The 24040-nt window shown below is 45.1% G+C and overlaps 1 long non-coding RNA gene across 1 annotated transcript; it reads right to left on the reverse strand.

Moving 5' to 3' along the window:
* Positions 1 to 6500: 6500 nt before the first annotated feature.
* On the reverse strand, positions 6501 to 23326 carry LOC120991782. The gene is made up of 3 exons (XR_005776806.1): positions 23316 to 23326; positions 15893 to 15895; positions 6501 to 6616 (listed from the first exon to the last, which is right to left on the reverse strand). It is a non-coding gene; the product is annotated as an uncharacterized LOC120991782 (long non-coding RNA).
* Between the last annotated feature and the right edge of the window lie 714 nt (positions 23327 to 24040).

Here is a 24040-nt window from a genome sequence, read left to right on the forward strand (position 1 = left end):
TTCTCTGGGAGGTAATGAAAAGAATGGGCTTTGGCCCAAGATTTATGGCGATGGTCCAGTTACTTTACAATTCCCCAGTTGCCAGGATCAGGATTAATGATTCGACGACAGAGAGTTTCACTTTGGGAAGAGGCACCCGCCAAGGCTGTCCCCTTTCCCCCTTTTTATTTAATATTTATATTGAACCTTTAGCGGCCTTGATAAGACAGGATTCGGAGGTGGCTGGTTTTGGCATAATGGGGCAGCATGACCGCGTATCCCTTTACGCAGATGATATCTTGGTTTTTATTCATCAAACAGATACCACCCTTCCTCGTATAATGGACCTGGTTGGCCATTTTTCTGATTTATCTGGACTTGAGATCAACTGAGATAAGACCGTCCTCCTCCCTATAGGTGAGTTGCGAGGCGAATCTAATAATCAGGTAACGATTTCTGATTCAATAAAGTACCTGGGGATAACAGTTTCTGCTAAACCTCAGGAATATTTACAACTTAACTTGATTCCTTTGTTAGTAAAGTTAAGAGCAAAAATTAAGATATGGCAAAAAATTCTTCTAGCAAGAGCGGACAGAATTTCATTAATAAAAATGGTAGTGCTTCCCCAGGTTCTTTATGTCTTGCGCAACTCGCCTATATGGATTACAGACAAGCACTTTAGATTGATAGAGCGGATGCTCAATGATTTACTATGGGGGAGGAAGCGCGTGAGACTGAAGGCACTCTATTTTTCTATGCCCTACAATCGGGGAGGTCTTAACCTCCCCTATTTTAGGGGCTACTTTGTGGCCTCCCAACTCTGCCTTTTTAATGATTGGGAAAATAGCCCTTTCTGCAGTAAAGTGGTGAAAGATGCAGGTTTCTCCGATTTTCTCACCGTACTGGAATCTGATTATCTATCAAATACACTTAGCGGGTACACATTGTTTTGCAGAATGGCTATAAAGACTTGGTCGGCCATAAGGAGCTGGTGTGGAGTTAAGGCATCGCTTATTTGCACCCCATTATGGCATAACCCAAAACTTTTTAATTTAAATGATTTAAGCTGCCGCCAGTATTGGAGGACCAAAAATGTGCAGTACTTACATCAAGTAGTTAGTGGTGGACAAATTTTGCCCCTTATGGAATTAAGGGCAAATTTAGGTGAGGTGGCTTGGTACGCATATTTCCAATTGAGGTCAGCACTTTCTAACACTTTGAATAGTCACCTTTTTATTATAGATACTTCTGTATTTTTACAGGATTTAATTTGTAAGAAAATTGCCACGAGAATTAAACTATCTCACTGTTACAGACACTTAATGGATAATTTTTTTTGGATGTTTTCTCTCCAGGACAGAGAGCCTGGTCTTCTCTCCTTTCAGAGGTAGGCCCTCCTAACTGGGAGAATATAGGGGAAAGTTTAAAACTGGTTTCACACAATTTTAACCACACTGTTGTACAATTTAATATTTTGCACAAAATCTATGTGACACCCATATGGCTATATAGAAGAGGACTTAGGGCTTCCTCTGACTGCCCCCGTTGTGGCGATCCCGAGGCAGATCATTTACATCTGTTCTGGGACTGCCCAATGGTGAGTAGTTATTGGAGCCTGGTCCAAAAGAATCTGGCGCGTAAACTTAAAATTGTTGTTCCTTTGTCTCCCAGGATATGGGTCCTGGGAGATTTATCTGAGGTTAACTATCAACCCATAAAAAGCCACTTGTTGATTAAGGTGATGTTCTTAGCTAGGCTCCTGATTTCTAGATCTTGGTTTTGCTCTTCCGCCCCAGACTGTAATGGCTGGGCTTGGTAGAGAAAGTGAAAAGCTACGAGAAGATCCTGTACAAAAAAAGAGGATCCTATTTAAAGTGGAATAGCTTATGGAAAGATTGGGATACGGCTAATTAATTATGATCCTTCCTTCCTTTCCTTTGTCTTTTTTTTTTTTTTTTTTTCCTGCAAGGTGGGGGGGTGGGTTGGTGGGGCGAGTTGGGGAAAATTCTAGTTGTCTGGCTTTTCTGTATGTATCATATTGATGAAGAATGTGAAGGTATATTAGAGCACAGGAGGGTCTCTAGGACTGGTGGAGGGGGGAATTCCCGGTATTAAATAATGGTGGGAATTTTTATCCATTTATAATATCGAGCGGTACATGGGTAGGGGACCGTGGCTCGGAACCCGGGGGTGCCCGGGTATCGGGCGCAGCTCGGGATACGGCTCTTCCCGTCAGACATGAGGTTCAATTGCGGGCAGGGAGGTGACACACGCGGTGGGCGCGCTACTATGTGCTCCTTTAAAGAGACAGAGCAGGTCTCTGGCTCTGTTTTTTGTTTATATCCTCTTTAACTGCCGAGTGACACTCGTCTCGAGTTCTCTGCCGCACGAAATATCAATGTGAATAAACACGAAGTATGGCGAACCATGTAACGGATAGTTGACTTAATCATATGGGGATGAGGCAGTAAAATATACGAGTGGGTTTCCACCACTGTGGTAAAAGACTGCTGGACCCCCCTCTCCGGTTTTTGCTTTATCAAATGCCTGCGATTAAAGATCGCTGCAAGCTCGCCTTTAGGCAGTATGTGAGCATCAAGCGATCGGCCACATGAGTGCCAATCCTTCTGTTCGTACTTACCCGTGTCTGGGGGATGGCGTGCGCGAGTGGCGCTCGCTGCTGGGCGGCTGTCTGGATTTCAGGCCTCTTATCCCTGCAGCTTATGGAGAACCTGGGCTAAATGGGTTGCTTTGTCCATCTGCTTTATTAAGCTTTGGATGTCGGGTGAGTCCTGTCACCCTCCCCAGTAGGAGACCTCCTTTTGATTTTCAAATATTGACATTACTATGGATATTTGCATGAAATTATTGTCAATTATGTCCACAGATTAGAATTGGCGGATTTATGGAATTTATAATATCAAATATGTAATATGGATTTGAATTTTTGTATTCTAACAATAAAATATATATAAAAAAAAAAAAAAAGGAGTACTAGTGGAGGAAAAAGGGCCTATGTCACATATAGCAATGTAACACTATCACATATGGATCTATGCAGAAATGCTGTTATATATAATTAATGTGGTGTTCCATTGCTACTATGACATGTGATATTACATCACAATTTTATTATGTATACTGCTTTTATTTATGTCATATTTCACGTTAGATTATATTAATAAACTTATGACTTTATGTGGATGCATAAATTACCTATGTATATTGTAAAACACATGAGCGATGTTTCACCTGGAAAACAAGAGGTTAAAGTATGCTCTGCCTCCTATGCTCCCCCGCCCTCCAGGTGGGGGGACAGAGTAATTACTTCACAAACCAACATAAAACTACCAGAGGAAACACTGCTCATTGTTACGACTAAGAACTACTGTTCGAAACGCGTCAAAGTTGCTACACTTGTGGGTGGATGTCCTGTCTATATTGTCTACTGCCTGAATAAAAGACGAAGATTTTAGCTACCAAAATCGTAAGTGCTGGAATTTCATTGTGTTTCATATCATGGCAAGGTGATATAGTTTGGAGGTGGCATCAGCATCAGGAAACCACAGAGTGACAAGGTGAAAATGTGTATATATGGCAGCAGCATGAGGAGACTACAGAGTGGCAAGGTGACATAGTGTGGAGATGGCAGTAGCAGCAGCAGCATCAGGAGGATACCACAGAGTGGCAAGGTGACATAGTGTGGAGTTGGAAGAAGGATGAGTAGACCACAGAGTGGCAAGGTGACATAATGAGGAGATGGCAGAAGTTGCAGGATACAACAGAGTGGCAAGGTGACAAAGTTTGGAGGTAGTGGCAGTATCAGCAGGTCATAGAGTGGCAAGGTGGCATAGTGTGTAGTTCGCAGCAGCATGACGAGACCACAGAGTGGCAAGGTGACATAGTTTGGAGGTGGCCGCATCATCAGGAGGCCAGAGTGGCAAGATGACATAGTGTGGATATAGGAGCATAATGAGGGACCATAGAGTGGCAAGTTGATATAGTATGTAGTTTGCAGCAGCATGAGGAGACCACATAGTGGCAATGTGACATAGTGTGAAGTTGGCAGCAGAAGGAGGAGACAACAGAGTGGCAAGGTGACATAGTGTGGAGATGGCAGCAGCATCAGCATCAGGAGACCACAGAGTGGCAATGTGACATAGTATGGAGATGGCAGTAGCAGCAGCTTTAGCATCAGGAGAATACTACAGAGTGTCACGGTGACATAGTGTGGACTTGGCTGAAGCATGAGTAGACCACAGAGTTGCAAGCTGGCATAATGAGGAGATTGCAGAAGCAGCAGGATACCACTGAGTGGCAAGTTGACAAAGTTTGGAGGTTACGGCATCATCAGGAGGTCACAGAGTGGCAAGGTGAAATAGAGTGGATATGGCAGCAGTATGAGTAGACCACAGAGTGGCAAAATGACATAGTGTGGAGATGGCAGCAGCATGAGGAGACCACAGGGTGGCAAAGTGACATAGTGTGGAGATGGCAGTAGCAGCAGCATCAGGAGGATACCACAGAGTGGCAATGTAACATAGTCTGGAGATGGCTGCAGCATGAGGGAACCACAGATTGGCAAGGTGGCACAGTTTTTGAATGGGCATCAGCATCAGGAGACCACAGAGTGACAAGGTGAAATAATGTGGATATGGCAGCAGCATGAGGAGACCACAGAGTGGCAAGGTGACATAGTGTGGAGTTAGCAGTAGCAACATCAGCTTTATGAGGATACTACAGAGAGGCAAGGTGATATAGTGTGGAGTTTGCAGCAGCATGAGGAGACCACAGAGTGGCAAGGTGAAATAGTGTGGAGATGGCAGTAGCAGCAGCAGCAGCATCAGGAGACCACAGAGTGGCAAGGTGACATAGTGTGGAGATGACAGCAGCAGCAGCATCAGGAGGTTACCACAAAGTGGCAAACTGACATAGTGTGGAGATGGTAGCATCATGAGGAGACCACAGATTGGCAAGGTGACATAGTGTGGAGATGGCAGTAGCAGTAGCAGCATCAGGAGGATACCACAGAGTGGCAAGGTGACATAGTGTGGAGATGGCAGCAGCATGAGGGAACCACAGAGTTGCAAGGTGACATAGTGTGGAGATTGAAAGGATTTGGACCTTTCTGGACCTCTAAGACCACCTTGGTTTGATCTTACTGACGTCAGGAGAGATATTTCTCAGCCGGCAATTACATGACACACACCTAGGTGTCAGTGAGAAATACTCTAACTTTTTTATGCTATAGCTTGGCCTTATATAGGCAGTAGAAAAGTTTGCATAACAACGGCGTTAAACTAATCATAAAGATACACATTGTTGCTCATACACATACTACCGGAACATCCTTATATGGTATGTGTACGTGCAGTATGCAAAAAGAATAGGTTTTAATCATTTACATATAAGAATGTATGCAGTTGGGCCGAATGACCCTGAATAAGGCAAGAACGTTTGTACTAGTTGTGGGGGATTCCCAGAATCTGTCCTGGGACAGATATGCGAAACTTAACTCACAGCGGGGGAACTTGAAACAGTGCGTGGGTGAGATGTTATCACAATTCTTTACATATTTAGAGCAGACAAGATGGAGTCACATTTCTCTTCAATCCGCTCTTAGAACCGAATTTCTTGGATAATATGGTTCTTACCCTTGCCCTTTTCCCTGTATACCGCCAGATATTTTCTATATCCTTCAGGTGAGTTGCCTTCAGGATTAGGCAGCAGAGTCTCATAAAATTACATATTTGATACTCCTTTCATGATCAGTTTCCGTACACATGGTATGATACATGTTGCAACTATTGCTATTACTATAATAATTATCAGGATAATGATTCCCAACTGTACAAGTGCCTGTTTCCAGTTAGTCAACCAGCCAAAATACTGATCCCAAGGGTTATCGATACCTGAGTTTCTTTTGAGCTCGACTGATAAATCCTCGAGTTTCCGTTGATAATTGTCATTCTACTAATCAAGGATTTACCATTCTTATCCTTTTGATTAAGGGCATTCTGTGGTTTATACCCCCAGTCTTCTCCTGTATTCCATCCTACTTACCCCCAGTATGCGCATCTATTACCCCAATAAGGGTCAGTAATACAGATATAAGCCTGTCCATTCTTATAGTGGTTGCCACATCTCGTGGAAGGACTGCACTACATTATGCTGCATAAACAGAAGGAGTAAGTTGCAACGTGAGTACTGGAGGAATTGTACCAGAAGGAAGTGATTCCACCTTTCTGAGTTATAGCAACTTCAGCTTTGTTATCCTCCGGCAGAGTCATTAGGATTGTCTGTAATCCTACAGTCCAAGTGGACCGTCTGTGCCATCTTCCAGAATTGAGGGAGTGCATCCTGGTGGAGGTCAGAGCTGTCTGCTCCCGTTAGTACCTCACTTTGTCCTTTTTCGAGGTCAGGACTGTCTGTCCCCGTTATTACCTCCTTTTGGGGTGCCTCCTTTACCAGTTTTGGTGGCGTGCACCCAGGTAGGTGCTTCTTCTGTAAGTACAGCTGTGCGGGTCACGGCTACCACTGTAGTCGGTGGTCCGTAGATGAAGTCTCCTGCAAATTTTCCTTACTTTAATTTCTTTATCAGCACAATATCTCCCACTTGGAATGGGTGAGTTGGTTCCTGTGGAAGACAAGGAGACTTACAAGCAACTTTTTCCTCAATTTCACTTAGGGCTTTAATCAGTCTGGTTACATATTCTTCTCTAATGAGGTCGAGGTCCCCTTCCTGTACTACCAGTGGGTTCTTTGCCCATGGTGTGGGAAAAGGTCTCCCCATAAGTATCTCAAATGGTGATATCCCTAGCTTTTAATAAGGGGTCATCCTGATCTCAGCTAAGACTATTGGCAGTATATCTTTCCATTTCTCAAATGTGCCCCCCTGTTGCCTTTCTCAATTTATCTTTTAGGGTTCTGTTCATGCGTTCCACAATGCTGGAGCTTTGTGGGTGGTATGGGATATGAAATTTCCATTCAACCTTAAGGAGTCTTGTCAGCGCCTTGTTTACCTTTGAGGTGAAAGCTGGCCCTTGGTCAGATTCAATTACCAATGGACAGCCCCACCTTGGAATGATGTCATGTGTCAGTATCCTTGCTACTGTTTTGGCATCTTCTGATCTTGTAGGGTAGACCTCTGGCCATATTGAGAACATGTCAACTATGACCAAGGCGTATTCTTGTTTACCTTTCTGTCTAAGTATGTGTGTGAAGTCTACCTGCAGATGTTTAAAAGGAGTGGTGGGTTAATCAAGGTGTTGATGTGGGACTTTGACATTGGTGCTTGGGTTGTTCCTCAAACATGTGATACACCTTCCCACATAAATCTGACACTAACTGTTTAATGCCTGTAGTATAGAAATTCTGTGCTAGCAGCATGTGTGTTGTTTGAATGCTGTTGTGTCCTACTCCATGAAAATGTGCAATGAACAGATGGGAGCTGTGCTGTGGTATGCATGGTTTCCCCTCTTTGCAGATTAATCCTGTCCTAGGATTCTACTGCATGATTGGATAACACCAATCGGCCATTTCATCGTCATTAGCTGAGGACTGGAGATCCACAAGCATCTAAGTTAACTCAAGTGAAGGAGGTACTAAATTGACCATTTGCAATGTGGCCGGGACCATCAGTGCAGCCTTCTTGGCCTCCGCGCCTGCCAGGGCATTGCCTTGGGACACATGATCTTTACCACCAGTATGCGCCCTGCAGTGGACAATTGCAATCTCTGAGGGCAATCTTATGGCTTCTGAAAGTTGTTTGACAAGTTGTGAATGTGAGATGTGCTTACCATCAGCTGCAATGAATACTCTCCTTTGCCAAATGACCCCGTGGTCCCAGACCACTCCATGTGCGTACCTGCTGTCAGTGAAAATGGTGACTGGCTTGCCTTCATGTAGCATGCATGCTCTCGTGAGTGCAATTAATTCTGCTGCTTGTGCAGATTGGTATGTGATGGGTCTGGCTTCCAGGACAACATCGGGTAGCATAACAATAGCATATCCTGCATGATAAGTGTTGTAATTTGGTCTGCTGCAGGATCCATCAACAAAAACATCAGGAGCCCCTTCTACTGGTACAGATTGTAAATCAGAGCGGGGTGATGTCTCATGTTGTATGGCGTGTATACAATCATGTGCCTCTGTCAAGTGATCCTGAGGTCCTTTAAGTCCTAATAGGGCATTCAAGATAGGTGCTGGACCTGAGGTGTATGTTGCGTATTTGATTTGGAGGAAGGGATTGCTGAGGAGTAGAATGTCATATCCAGATAGTCTTTGTGCGGACATGTGCTTTGTGTGTATGCCTTTGAGAAGGCCTACTACATCATGTGTGGTGTACAGTATAGTCCCATGTCCCATTGTGAGTGGCGTTGCAAACTCAACCATCATAGCACAGGCTGCAAGAGATCTCAGACAGGCCGGAATTCCTTGGACGGATGCCGGAACCACCTTTGAGAAAAAGGCACAAGGACGTAACTTGCCTCCTTGATATTGTGTCAGCACACCCGCCATGGTTTTACAATTTGGTCGAGCATATACGTGGAATGTGAGTTTGTAGTCAGGGAGGCCCAAACCCGGCCTTGTCATTAAAGAACATTTCAAAAAAATCAAATGCATTAAACATTTCCTCAGAGCACCTGATAAGATCTGGCATGTCTGCCAGAGTGGCTTGGCTCATTACATTGTCATAGAAGGAGCAATCAGGAATCCATTGTCTGCAGTAGTTTATCATACCAAGGAAAGATAACATTTCTTTCTTGGTGTGCGGGGTGACCAGGCCCGCAACAGACTGGACTCTTTTTGCGCTAATTCTGCTTTCTCCCTTTGTGAGAACAAAGCCCAAGTATTTAACTTGCTTTTTACACCATTGCATTTTCTTGCGTGACACCTTGTGTCCACATTCAGACAACCATTTCAACAAAGATAAACCATCTGTTACATTGGCCTCCTCTGACACACTGCACAATAACAAATCATCCACGTATTGCAAGAGTACAGAACCCTGGGGGGTAGGGGGGTGCCATGGTTTTAAACTGGCTTGGAGGACAATGTGTAACATCCCAGAGTTATGTTACTAAACTCTTTTTCCCCGCTACTATTTGTTGGTAACATGTGCCTTGTCATCTAATGTGATTTTATTTAATATTCCTCACAAATGTGCATTGAAAGCCCTTGTTACATTACATGTATTTGCTGTAATTTCCATGTACACCAGCAGGTGGCAGCAATGTGTCAGCAGGGCCTTAGTAACAGTTTAGCATTTCTAGACTGGAATAGTACATTCCAGTTTAGCTCCCCCCTCTTTGAGGAGGTGTGGAATGTTCCCACATCCTGCCTCATGGGTGGTGAAGGAAGTTAGAGTGAGTGTGCCAGCCACCCCGGCTAGGGGAAGGCTGTGCTGGTAGGAGCTCCCAGTTCTAGGGATCCCAACCCAGGATCGTGTCTCGGCTGAGACAAAAGATCACCTTTCCCAGTCTGAGCCCTTCAGCCTCAGCTGGTGACAAGCAAGCAGCCACCTCCAGAACTCCAGGAAAAACCATACCCTGTGAGCTAACTGTGAGTATCGTCCAGAGACCAGGAGAAGCCAAATTCCTCCTCAGCTAGTCAGTCCCATACTGTCACGAAAGTGACTGATCCAGACAGGTCTGGGAGGAGAAGGTCGCAGCGACTTGCTACTCGTGATAGCTTGTGAGTTTGCTCCGTGGTTCAGGGTATGTCATCTGGGTTTTGCCTTGTGAACCTTTTTGTCCTGACTGGGAGTTTGTAGGCATCCTTCTCAGGTGAGTCCTGTCTGCCACTCCCAGCTACTATATTAGTTTCAGTTTCACTTGCAGTCATTGCCAGATATAGTCCTTACTTCCAGTGCTACTCTGACCTTGGAAGGAGATCGTTTGATGGTGTTGCTGTGGAGCTCTTGTCCGGCGTGGACTGTCGTGTTTGGGATCGCCTTCTCTGCTCGTGACTGGATAAGTCTATCTCTGCTGTTGTTTGTTTGTTGCTGTCTTCCCCTGTTGTTTACCTAGACGTGAGTGATGGTGACTAGCGCTCCCATCGGCCTTTCCCCAGTCCAGTCTTGTTAGGGCGACTGAGGGTTTAGGCATCCTGCTCGCCGCACGGGTTCACACCCCGTCTAGGGTATCAGGGCAGACAGGTGCCAGCTTAGGGTTAGTCAGGGGTGGCCATTCTATTTCCCATCCGTAGATAAGGGTCCCCCTTCCCCTCCGTCTGGTGCGACACGACTGCTGCTGGGCTAGCGGTCGTGACAGTATATCTGGCCTTTTAAAAAAAAAAAAAATGACATTTCTTTTTTTTTTTTTTGCTTTTTTGCTTGCTGTTTTGCTTTGTATTTTGTCTGTTCCACTATGGATCCGGTTTCGGTTTTGGCGAAACAATTACAGCGGTTATCCCTTGAAGTGGCAGGATTAAAAGCAACAGTGCTGCAGCAGCAATCCTTGGGTTCCACCGTTGCTACGGGAAACCAAGGTACTCCTGAGCCAAAAGTGGCTTTACCTGATAGGTTCTCAGGAGGGAGAGAAGCTTGCAAATTGTTCTTCCGGTTACGCCCTAGATCCTCCGGCGGTGAGGAACAACGGGTGGGCATTGTAATTTCTCTCCTGCACGGAGATCCGCAGGCTTGGGCTTTCTCCCTACCATCAGACTCTCCGGCCTTACGATCAGTGGAGGAGTTTTTTGAAGCCCTGGGTCTCGTATATGATGACCCGGACAGGGTCTCACTGGCTGAGTCTAAGCTACGTAGACTTCGGCAAGAGAACCGGTCTGCTGAACTATATTGTTCCGAATTCCGTAGGTGGGCTACTGATACGTTATGGAACGACTCGGCCCTTAGGAGTCAGTTCTGCCAGGGGTTGTCTGAAAAATTAAAAGACGCGCTGGCGGTATACGAGGTCCCTGGGTCTCTTGAGGCTGCTATGTCTCTGTCCATAAGAATCGACAGACGGCTCAGGGAGAGACTATTAAATTTTACGGAGGCCTCTATAGGGCAGGGATCGGTCTGTTATGGTCCAGTCGAACCAATGCAAATAGGGGGCGCCACTAGACGGGTGAATCCTCCTAAGTTCCGCCGTAGGTCAGAGGTTTGTTTTCGTTGTGGGGGGAGGGGTCATTTTGTAAAGGTTTTTCCCTCAGAACCCAAGAGACCACAAACAAAGGAGCCGCCGGAAAACTAGAGTCCCCAGATTGTGCGGAGGAGAACAGTCTGGGCGTATTCGTTTCCTCCATACGCATGTCTCAGTTTTTGTTGTCCGCTACCGTTGAGGCGGGCAATAAAACTGAGATCTGTTCCGTCTTTTTGGACAGTGGGGCGGGGGTCAACTTGGTGGATTCACGGTTTGCTCAGGCTCTGGGTTTTACTCCGGAACCGGTATGCAGAACTATTCCTGTTTTTGCCATCGACTCCTCCCCTCTTACTCAGAGAGAGTTAACTCAGATCATCCATAATATCCATCTGCAGGTAGGGGACCTCCATAAAGAGCATATCTCTTGTTATGTCCTGGACGGTCTTCCGGCTCCTATGGTATTGGGGCTTCCCTGGCTGGTGACTCACAATCCAGTGGTGGATTGGCAGGCCGGGGAGATTGTGGAGTGGAGTGAACATTGTAATGACAACTGCTTGAGTAGTAGGTGCTCTACACTCTCTGTAAGATCTTTACCTGCCTTTCTGTCAGATTTTATGGATGTGTTCTCTGAGAAGGGTTGTCAGGGGTTACCACCTCATCGTCCATATGATTGCCCGATTAATCTATTACCTGGGGCAAAACTACCTAAAACCCGGTTATACAATCTTTCCGGCCCGGAGAGGAAGGCTATGAAAGATTATATTTCGGAGAGTTTGGCTAAGGGACACATCAGACCCTCTTCTTCACCTGTGGCTGCAGGGTTCTTTTTCGTTAAAAATCTGGATTTCCGGGAATTAAACCGGATAACTATCCGAGATCCCTATCCTCTTTCTCTCATTCCCGACCTCTTTAATCAGGTTGCTGGTGCTAAATGGTTCTCCAAAATGGATCTCAGAGGAGCCTATAACCTGGTTCGCATCAAAGAGGGGGATGAGTGGAAGACGGCTTTTAATACTCCGGAAGGGCATTATGAAAATCTGGTCATGCCATTTGGTCTTACTAATGCGCCTGCGGTATTTCAACATTTTGTCAACAATATTTTTAGTCACCTTATCGGGAGATTTGTTGTGATATATCTTGATGACATCCTGGTCTATTCCCCGGATCTGGATACACATAAGATCCATGTGAGACAAGTGCTGCAGATATTAAGGGCCAACAAATTGTTTGCTAAGTTAGAAAAATGTGTGTTCGCCGTAAAAGAACTGCCATTTCTGGGGTATGTGTTGTCAGATTCAGGTTTCCGCATGGATCCAGAGAAAGTCCGGGCGATTATAGACTGGGATCTGCCTGAGAACCTGAAGGCATTGCGACGCTTCCTGGGGTTTGCCAATTTTTATAGAAAGTTTATAAAGGACTATTCCTTGGTGGTCAAACCACTGACGGACATGACCCGAAAGGGATCCGATTTTTCCAAATGGTCACATGCAGCCAAAACTGCCTTTGCATCTCTGAAGGAGAGATTCACCTCGGCCCCTATTCTCGTACAGCCAGATGTCTCGCTTCCTTTTATTGTAGAGGTTGACGCATCAGAGGTGGGGGTGGGAGCGGTACTATCTCAGGGCCCGTCCCCTGGTGAATGGCGTCCGTGTGCTTTCTTTTCCAAGAAATTGTGTACTGCAGAAAGGAACTAGGATATTGGCAACAGGGAACTTTTGGCTATTAAGTTGGCTTTTGAGGAGTGGCGTCATTTTTTGGAGGGGGCGGTTCATCCAGTCACGGTGATTACTGATCACAAAAACTTATTATATCTGGAGTCTGCTAAACGTCTCACCCCTAGACAGGCTCGGTGGTCGTTATTTTTTACTAGGTTTAATTTTGTAATAACCTATCGCCCGGGGGCAAAAAATACTAAGGCGGATGCATTGTCTCGAAGTTTTCCTGGAGGGGGTGATGTTGAGGTACCAGAGCCCATTTTGCAAAAGGGGGTGGTGGTCTCTGCATTACACTCAGGTTTAGAGGGGAGGGTGTTGGAGGCTCAGGGGGACGCCCCGGCCTCCTGCCCCTCGGATAAACTGTTTGTGCCAGAAAATTTACGCCTGGAGATACTAAAAGAACACCATAACTCCACACTGGCAGGACACCCAGGTAGTAGGGCAAACTCTGAATTAGTGTCTCGTCAGTTCTGGTGGCCTAAATGGCGCCAGGAGGTGTTGAATTTTGTGTCTGCATGTGCTACCTGTGCTCGTTCTAAGGTAGATCATACTCGTCCGGCAGGGCGTCTTTTACCTCTAGCCATCCCCAACAGGCCTTGGACGCACCTATCAATGGATTTCATTACGGATCTACCAGTATCAGCGGGGAAAACTGTTATTCTTGTAGTGGTTGACAGATTCAGTAAAATGGTGCACTTTATTGCTCTTGCCGCATTGCCTAATGCTAACACACTGGCTCAGGTTTTTATTGACCACATCGTGAAGCTTCACGGGGTCCCTTCCGATATTGTTTCGGATCGTGGTACCCAATTCGTTTCTAAATTTTGGAAAGCTTTTTGTTCTCGTTTAGGGGTTCATCTGTCGTTTTCTTCATCTTTCCATCCACAGTCCAACGGTCAGACTGAACGTACCAATCAAAACCTAGAGACATAATTGAGATGCTTAAGTTTCCGAAAATCAGGAGGAATGGTCATCTTATTTACCGTTAGCCGAGTTTGCCATTAATAATCGTCGTCAAGAATCCACCGATAAGTCACTATTTTTTGGTGCGTATGGTTGCCATCCTCAGTTTTGTACGTTTAGTGAGTGGGGGCCGTCTGGCATTCCCGAGGAGGAACGATTTGCGTCTTCACTTTCTTCAGTGTGGCAGAGTGTGCAAGAAAGTTTGAAGAGAATTGGTGGTAGATACAAACGTGTGGCTGATAGGAAGCGCTCTGAAGGTCCGGACCTTGGGGTGAATGACTTGGTGTGGTTGTCTACCAGAAATATCAAGTTGAAGGTTCCCTCGTGGAAATTAGGTCCGAGATTTATTGGTCCTTATAGGGTAATTAAGATCATTAACCCGGTGGCTTTTCGTCTGGAGCTACCTCAGACTCTAAGGATCCATAATGTCTTCCACAGATCTCTGCTCAAGAGATATGTAGAACCTCCTGAACCATTGCCACTACCGCCTCCACCGGTGGTCGTTGATGGCAGTCTTGAGTTTCAGGTAGAAAAGATTGTTGACTCACGATATGTTCGCCACTCTCTTCAGTACCTGGTGCACTGGAGAGGTTAATGTTCCGAAGAGAGAATGTGGGTTCCCGCTTCAGAGATAAAAGCGGACAGACTCATTCGGGCTTTTCATAGCTCCCATCCGGAGAGGCCTGGTCTTGAGGGTCCGGGGGCCCCTCGTAGAAAGGGGGGTACTGTCACGACTGTGACTGATCCAGACAGGTCTGGGAGGAGAAGGTCGCAGCGACTTGCTACTCACGATAGCTTGGGAGTTATCTCCATGGTTCAGGGTATGTCATCCGGGTTTTGCCTTGTGAACCTTTTTGTCCTGACTGGGAGTTCGTAGGCATCCTTCTCAGGTGAGTCCTGTCTGCCACTCCCAGCTACTATATTAGTTTCAGTTTCACTTGCAGTCATTGCCAGATATAGTCCTTACTTCCAGATCTATTCTGACCTTTGAAGGAGATCGTTTGATGGTGTTGCTGTGGAGCTCTTGTCCGGCGTGGACTGTCGTGATTGGGATCGCCTTCTCTGCTCGTGACTGGATAAGTCTTTCTTTGCTATAGTTTGTTTGTTGCTGTCTTCCCCTGCTGTTCTCCTAGACATGAGTGATGGTGACTAGTGCTCCCATCGGCCTTTCCCCACTCTAGGCTTGATTAGGGTGACTGAGGGTTTAGGCATCCTGCTCGCCGCACGGGTTCACACCCCGTCTAGGGTATCAGGGCAGACAGGTGCCAGCTTAGGGTTAGTCAGGGGTGGCCATACTATTCCCATCCGTAGATAAGGGTCCCCCTTCCCCTCCGTCTGGTGCGACACGACTGCTGCTGGGATAGCAGTCGTGACATCTCCCCCATATTTGTTTATCTGAAGATGCTTCTCCATGTGTTATGCTAATTTATTGAACCCAGATTTGTAAGGTTTGATTTTTTTAAAGACATTTTTTAGAAGACTTTCATTATAAGTTATGTTTTGATTCTCCCCTTTTTTGGAGTTTTTTCAGGAAACACAGATTATTACAGCTTATTGATAGTGTTCAGTGTATGTATATCAATTTGTTCATAAAGTCATATGGATCAGTTGATTAGTGCCTTCGACCAGGCAGCCTTGTTTTTACACTTTTTTCTATTATTAAAAATAATAGCATTGCGTTATTTTATTATTATTATTATTATTATTATTATTATTATTATTACATGTACTAGATTCTTGCATGGCATTTGTACATATTTGGGAGTGATATATTTGATTTTATACCGGACAAAAATGTATTGTCCTTGGGCTGTGGAGCGGTCCCCACGTTCCTCCAACAAAGAGGCGAGCATTGCAGGAACCACAACACCTTTGTCATGGAACTTTTGAGTTTCATTCACAAGCACAATGTGTTTCTGTTTGATGGGCGGATTTTCCACCAGCTCAGGGGGTCGCAATGGGCAGTCCCTGTGCCTCGACGTTTGCAAACCTCTACCTGGGCTGGTGGGAAAGGGAGGTGGTCTTCTGTTAGGATATGGAGCATTTTACATCTGTCATCCCCTCTGGATCAGATACATCGATGATGAGCTGGTCCTGTGGGAGGGTGGCAGAGTTTTGTTCCAGGAGTTTGTTGCAGCCCTGAATATTAACACACTAGGGTTATTTTTTACGTTGGAGATTGATTCTACTGTTATTTCCTTCTTAGATCTCACCATTTCACTTGATGCTGATGGGCACATTAGTACTAACGTTTTTAGGAAGCCCACGGCTACCAATAATTTGTTGAAATGGGAGAGTGGGCACCCGTTGGCCCTCAAAAGAGGGATCCCAAAAGGTCGCGGCTATCCCCAGCGATGCCTGAGACAGGCGTACTAACATTCATTAAGTACCAACAGGGATCTTCTGTTATCCCCCAAAAAGAGGGATACTAGTGACAACACTGTCAGAATCATTGGTACGTATGATAGTGCCCATGAGGCTGTACGCCAAGTCCTCGTTAAAAAATTGGGATATACTTAAATCTGATCCTGATATTGGCAGTATGATTCACCCTTATCTACACCCTTAGTCACCTACCGGCGTAGCAACAACTTACGAGATATGTTGACACACAGCTTATATGTAAGCCCTAAACCACAGTCTTGGTTGCGGAATTCGCTTACAGGGAGGTTTCCCTGTGGATCTTGTAAATTCTGTGGATTTATAGACAAGACCAAGAGTTTTGCCAGCAGCACCTCAGAGAGAACCTTTTTTATCAGGTCATTTTACAACTGCAAGTTGGTTGGTGTTATCTACCTGATGACATGTGTATGCGGCATTAAATATGTTGGCAAAACCATCAGAGAGCTCAGGCGACGCATTGGGGAACATGTTCTGGACATTAAGAACCTAAAAGACACCCCGATTGCATGCCATGTATCAGAATTTCACAGTGGAAAAACATCATCGGTCAAATTTCAGTTGATTGATTCTGTGAAGATGTCATTGAGGGGCGGTGATTGTGACCGCATCCTGTTACAAAAAGAGGCGAGATGGATTTTTTCCTTGAATACCATCAAACCATCTGGCCTCAATGATGCCATCTTGTTTGCCCCCTTTATTTGAATGCACACTGGCCTTTATTAGACCTATGTCCATCCATGTATATAATTTGAGGGGTACTATTAGATATACACTCACCTAAAGAATTATTAGGAACACCATACTTATACGGTGTTGGACCCCCTTTTGCCTTCAGAACTGCCTTAATTCTACGTGGCATTGATTCAACAAGGTGCTGATAGCATTCTTTAGAAATGTTGGCCCATATTGATAGGATAGCATCTTGCAGTTGATGGAGATTTGAGGGATGCACATCCAGGGCACGAAGCTTCCGTTCCACCACATCCCAAAGATGCTCTATTGGGTTGAGATCTGGTGACTGTGGGGGCCATTTTAGTAGAGTGAACTCATTGTCATGTTCAAGAAACCAATTTGAAATTGGTTTCGAGCTTTGTGACATGGTGCATTATCCTGCTGGAAGTAGCCATCAGAGGATGGATACATGTTCTCATTCTGTTTATGTCAAATTCGGACTCTACCATTTGAATGTCTCAACAGAAATCGAGACTCATCAGACCAGGCAACATTTTTCCAGTCTTCAACAGTCCAATTTTGGTGAGCTCGTGCAAATTGTAGCCTATTTTTCCTATTTGTAGTGGAGATGAGTGGTACCCGGTGGGGTTTTCTGCTGTTGTAGCCCATCCGCCTCAAGGTTGTGCGTGTTGTGGCTTCACAAATGCTTTGCTGCATACCTCGGTTGTAACGAGTGGTTATTTCAGTCAACGTTGCTCTTCTATCAGCTTGAATCAGTCGGCCCATTCTCCTCTGACCTCTAGCATCCACAAGGCATTTTTGCCCACAGGACTGCCGCATACTGGATGTTTTTCCCTTTTCACACCATTCTTTGTAAACCCTAGAAATGGTTGTGCGTGAAAATCCCAGTAACTGAGCAGATTGTGAAATACTCAGACCGGCCCGTCTGGCACCAACAACCATGCCACGCTCAAAATTGCTTAAATCACCTTTCTTTCCCATTCTGACATTCAGTTTGGAGTTCAGGAGATTGTCTTGACCAGGACCACACCCGTAAATGCATTGAAGCAACTGCCATGTGATTGGTTGACTAGATAATTGCATTAATGAGAAATAGAACAAGTGTTCCTAATAATTCTTTAGGTGAGTGTATATGAGCTCTCTTACATATATAGCTGAGTGTCAGCGCTCCTTTTCAGGGTCCTCGATTGTGGTCTCATTCCACTGTATACACATGTTTAGGTTTTAATGCTGCGATGACATTTTATATAGAGCCGCTATGATTTTCCCTGGTTATAATGCGGCGCATTGCGCTTTCCCTGGGACTGATGTAGTCCCTCCCGCTGCTCAGCCAGTGGTTAATCCTGTACCGAGCCTCCTGGCCGGATTGGCTGGTAGGCGGGGGGCGTGTCTAGTGGGACGGGGTTTACCCTGTAAATCTCGGCGTTCTGGGAGCCATTACAGCGCCTATTTGTTTGCACAGCACGCCGCGCCTCAACTTAGAGGTGGTCAGCCTAGGCAGGAAAGTAGATTACAAGTGACAACACCGTACCTCACACTAGAGGAATCCGGTGTCAGGCAGGTCACCCTACTGCTGCTTAGTGTTCATAGCCTCGGTCAAACACCTATGTCAGAGGCTTTGGGCTATATTATTCATGGTACACGTTCACAGCCTCGGTCAAACACCTATGTCAGAGGCTTTGGGCTGTATTATTCATGGTGCACGTTGCTCTTGATGAAATGCATGTTTAATGCATGGAAACGCGTAGAGCATTGACCACCAAGGAAAGTGTCAGGGCAATCATTGCTCCAGATACATCAATTGGAGCTAAGGGTGTTGCCCTGCCACAATCCCGCACCTGTACTATGCTAGTGCAGTGAATGTCTGCGCGCTGACATTCACTGTTAGGAGTGATACCTGGTGCCCTGCTGAGACCAGTTATCCACCCAGATGGTACCTCCACCCAGGTCACACAACCGGCACCTGTGGTGTCTTAGCCCCCTAAGTGTTGGTGGGTTTTAGTTTGTGAGATCCAACTTATATCCCGAGTTGGCTTCATTGCCATCTACAGTCATGTGAAAAAATTAGGACACCCTTTGAAAGCATGTGGTTTTTTGTAACATTTTTAATAAATGGTTATTTCATCTCCGTTTCAACAATACAGAGAGATTAAAGTAATCCAACTAAACAAAGAAAACTGAAGAAAAGTCTTTTCAAGATCTTCTGTAAATGTCATTCTACAAAAATGCCTATTCTAACTGAGGAAAAAGATAGGACACCCTCACATGTATTCCCTCTTAAATTGGCTCAGATCTCACACAGGTATATCACACCAGGTGCACATAATTAGTAGATCGTTACTCTGCATGTTGAATGAGGCTTGCCCTATTTAAACCTCAGACATTTAGTTTGGTGTGCTCCTGACTGTTGAAGTGAGAGTGAGCACCATGGTGAGAGCAAAAGAGCTGTCAGAGGACTTCAGAAAAAAGATTGTAGCAGCCTATGAGTCTGGGAAGGGATTTAAAAAGATCTCAAAAGATTTTGAAATCAGCCATTCCACTGTCCGGAAGATAGTCTACAAGTGGAGGGCTTTCAAAACAACTGCCAACATGCCCAGGACTGGTCGCCCCAGCAAGTTCACCCCAAGAGCAGACCGCAAGATGCTAAAAGAGGTATCCAAAAACCCTAAAGTGTCATCTCGAGAACTACAGCAGGCTCTGGCTACTGTTGATGTAGAAGTACATGCCTCTACAATCATAAAGAGACTGTACAAGTTTAACTTGCATGGGAGGTGTGCAAGGAGGAAACCTTTGCTTTCCAAGAGAAACATCGAGGACTGACATTTGCCAGCGATAAAGTTGACAAAGACCAGGACTTCTGGAATAATGTTCTTTGGACAGATGAGTCCAAAATTGAATTATTTGGACACAACAGCAGAGGACATGTTTGGCGTAAACCAAACACAGCATTCCAAGAAAAGAACCTCATACCAACTGTGAAGCATGGAGGTGGAAGTGTCATGGTTTGGGGCTGCTTTGCTGCAGCAGGACCTGGTCAGCTCACCATCATAGAATCCACGATAAATTCTACTGTGTATCAGAAGGTGCTTGAAGAACATGTGAGACCATCAGTTAGAAAATTAAAGCTGAAGCGGAACTGGACCATGCAACATGACAATGACCCAAAACATACTAGTAAATCAACCAAAGATTGGCTGAAAAAGAAGAAATGGAGAGTCCTGGAATGGCCAAGTCAAAGTCCAGATTTGAATCCCATTGAGATGCTGTGGGGTGACTTGAAAAGGGCTGTACGTGCAAGAAACCCCTCAAACATCTCACAGCTGAAAAAGTTCTGCATTGAGGAGTGGGGTAAAATTTCCTCAGACCGATGTCGAAGACTGGTAGATGGCTACAAGAACCGTCTCACTGCAGTTATTTCAGCCAAAGGAGGTAACACTCGCTATTAGGGGCAAGGGTGTCCTATCTTTTTCCTCAGTTAGAATAGGCATTTTTGTAGAATGACATTTACAGAAGATCTTGAAAAGACTTTTCTTCAGTTTTCTTTGTTTAGTCGGATTACTTTAATCTCTCTGTATTGTTGAAACGGAGATGAAATAACCATTTATTAAAAATGTTACAAAAAACCACATGCTTTCAAAGGGTGTCCTAATTTTTTCACATGACTGTATGTGGTTGCTATAGGTGTGGTCCCATAAATTAGTGAAGATTTAGTTGCTGCTTACTGCAGTGACGGGTAGATACCCCTATATTTTAACAATAAGTTAATAAAGCATTCGTTATTTTGTTTTAAGCGTCCTACCCCTACATAAATTTGTTCCTACCATAAAAATCTTAGCTTGAGTCTAATGGCTTCTAGAGTGCATAAGGGGCAGCAGACATCAATCTAATGTGCCTAATTGCCTATATTTTGGCCCAACCATCCTACAATTTCGGATGCTTTTTCGTCTACTGTATGTTTGCTTTTTTCAAAACATACTCTGTAAAATAAAAGGGCTTAAATGCTATTTTCATTCCTCCATTTAATGTTTCACATATAACACTCCAAAAGTTTATGCAAATAAAATATTATTGTGTGGAAACCTTTTGTACTAGCTATAGTTGAAATGGTTTTGTACAAATAACTTAAAATGGTTGTCCTTTAAGAACAGTATTATAATGGAACAATTATGCGGCAGAAAAGTCTTTGCTTTCTGTCAGTATAAAGGGACAATTGAAAAAGAACAATTTGACTCTCATTTCGATTTTGCCGTCCTGGCCTGCCTAGTGAACTCTGCTATAAGATGAGGGGGAGAAGGTCCTAATTATAATTTTTAACGCATTTTATTTTAGTTTATACAAAATTTCAGCACCGACGTAGAGAACGAATTCCTGCAATAAAAATGATTTGGATTGATGGGCCTTTCATATTCCATGCAATTAAGCACCACGTCTGTTTCAATTTTCCTCACCAATATCTTGACAGATGTCAAGGAAAACAATCACACATCACAACTTACATTATTTCTGGCTAAAAAGAGTCATATGCTGTACTTAGCGGCACTCCAGGCTGACAAGTTTCTTGCAGCTTTCATAATCATTTTCAGCAGAGGGCTAAGGCAGTGAATGAAAATAAATGGAGGTAGAAGTATCTGACTGTTTTCTTGGTTCAGGCAAGGAGCTATTCCCAAAACTAGCTAAAAGTTGTGTTAATTGGGCAGTTGTGCTGCACCTTCAAGACACTTTCTTATAAGAATGCATCATAATAATATTTCCCCAAAAAATTCATATGTCCTTTCTTCTGAATATGTATTTTAGGAAGTTACCATTGAGCACTTTTATGGTTAAATATAAGGATTTTAATTTTCTGCAAATCTGAAACTTTTGTGACTTTCCGGCACAAATCACTCAAAATAGCAGCCATCATTTTACAGAGAAGACAGCATCTGACACCATCAGGAGACTACTTGTTAAGACATAAGTCATTGCTTCTTCCTACACCACTGTGTGTGCATAAACAGCAGAAAACATCTGCCACTCAAAAAAGATTATTTTTGGACCATTTAAAAAAAAAAAAATTGAATAAAAAATCTGACAGTGCAAGGTGTTCTTAAACACTCCATATAGAGATAAGCAAATTAAATCCAAACAAACCTAATTGTTACGAATAAAAAAAAAAACACGGGGAATCTGAAAGTGTGTGTGAACCCACTGTGCCACGTGTCCTACCTCCTCTAAGGGCGTTGTCTAAGTAAACCCCTCATTCTTCACAAAACCCCTGATGGTGGGGATAGACTTGGGAACACCAGGTCGTTACCTCTTGAGGAGGATTGGCACAAAAGGCAGCTGGTCCAGATAGACCAGGATGTGCTAGAGCAAGGTATCAGAGTTACAGTCATAGTCAGCAGGCCGAGTTGTAACCAAGATCAACTGTGCAGGACCGAAGGATGAGACAGAGGCGAAGTCAAACAAACAATAGGTCAGGACAGGCGGCACAGGTACAGGTCAGGCAATCCAGGTTGGCAACAGGAGAGTCAAGGCAAGCAGGCAGGGATCAAGCAGGTAGTGGAGTCCAGGAATACACGCATGGGTCGGGTAAAGAGGAACACAAGCAGCGATATCAGCAACCTTTGCAGGACGCAAGGACCTTGACACTCAGCCATCTGGAGAGGAGCAGATTCCAGGACTGACAATGCCTGCAAGAACAGTGCCCATGACTGCAGTAGTGAATGGGGAACAGCAACAGCAGATCCCAGCTGAACACGGAGCCTGGAACTTCGGCGGTAAGCAAAGGAACATTGGCGGGCAGCTGCCGCTGTTACATTTTGCAATTAATTTCTGATGAATCACTTAAAGGGAACCTGTCACCTACAAAGCACCTCCCAAACCACCAACATTACCTTAAAGTAGCCAGCAGTATGTTTCTAAAGATCCTTTACTTCCTCCAGCCAGATGCACCAAAATCTTGAAAAACGAACTTTAATCCCCTGCATGCACTATGTAACAGCAGAGATTGAAGTCAAGGGGGCAGCGGCCTCCTCACTTCAAGTCAGGATAACCACACCCCCTTTCCCGCCCCTTCACCTCTGATTGACAGCCGCGCAGGTGAACATTCTGATGTGCACTCACACCCGGGAGCCTGCGAATTGAGCCGCTGAAAACTACCTAACAGCGGTATACAGTGCAGGCACGTTAATAGAGATGTCAGGGCTCATATGTGAGACTTCGGCCGGCTTTGCTGTACAGCCGAAAACTATCAGCTGGCTATCAACTAAAAGCGAAGGGGCAGAGAAAGGGTGTGTGGTTGTCTTGACTTGAATCAAGGAGACTTCAAACTCTGCTGTTACATAGCGCATGCAGTGGATTAAAGTTTGTTTTTCAAGATTTTGGTGCATCTGGCTGGATGTAGAAAAGGATCTTTAGAAACATACTGCTAGCTACTTTAAGGTAATGCTGGTGGTTTGGGAGGCGTTTTTTAGGTACTTAAGGACACAGGGCGTACCTGTACGCCCTGTGTATTTTCGATCACTGCATTGCGGCGGGCGGTGATCGGAACCCGGTGCCTGCTCAAATCATTGAGCAAGCACCTGAGGCAAATGCGCTGGGGGGTCCTGTGACCCCCCCGTGTAGGCGATCGCAGAAAACCGCAGGTCAATTCAGACCTGCGGTTTTCTGCGTTTCCGGGTTATTCGGGTCTCTGAGGACCCGATAACCCGAAACAGGATGGTGATCGGTGGTGTGATTTTACCCCACCAATCACCATCCTGCGATACTGAGTGGTGATGGTGACATCACCTCTCAGAATCACTTCTGATTGGTAGGAGGGCGGGCCGGCGGCAGTTTCAAATGATAGCAGCGCTCCTCTCCTCCTCCTTTTGTGTCCGGAGCCCGAGGAGAGAGGAGCGTTGCTGCTGCACGTGTTCGATCTGTGCCCCAGCACCCATCCTTGCTCCCAGGACCCGATCTGTGCCCCAGTACCCCCATCTTTATCATCAGGTAATTAGGGAAAGTATAGGGAAAGGTTGAGCTAGGCAGGGATATAAAGGGGAAAGTTAGTGTTAAAAAAAAGTTTGGTTGCATCACCCTAAGTAGGGTGTCTGGGGTCCACAGCGGTGCTGCTGCTTGCCCCCCTGCCCCCCCTCCCCCCCAAAACTTTTTTAGGGCGCAGGCATTTTTTTTTTTGTGCATACGCTGACTGTGGCCGGCACTCTTAGCGTCCGGCCACTG

The sequence above is a fragment of the Bufo bufo genome, chromosome 2 (assembly GCF_905171765.1).
Source record: "Bufo bufo chromosome 2, aBufBuf1.1, whole genome shotgun sequence".
Taxonomy (NCBI): Eukaryota; Metazoa; Chordata; class Amphibia; order Anura; family Bufonidae; genus Bufo; species Bufo bufo.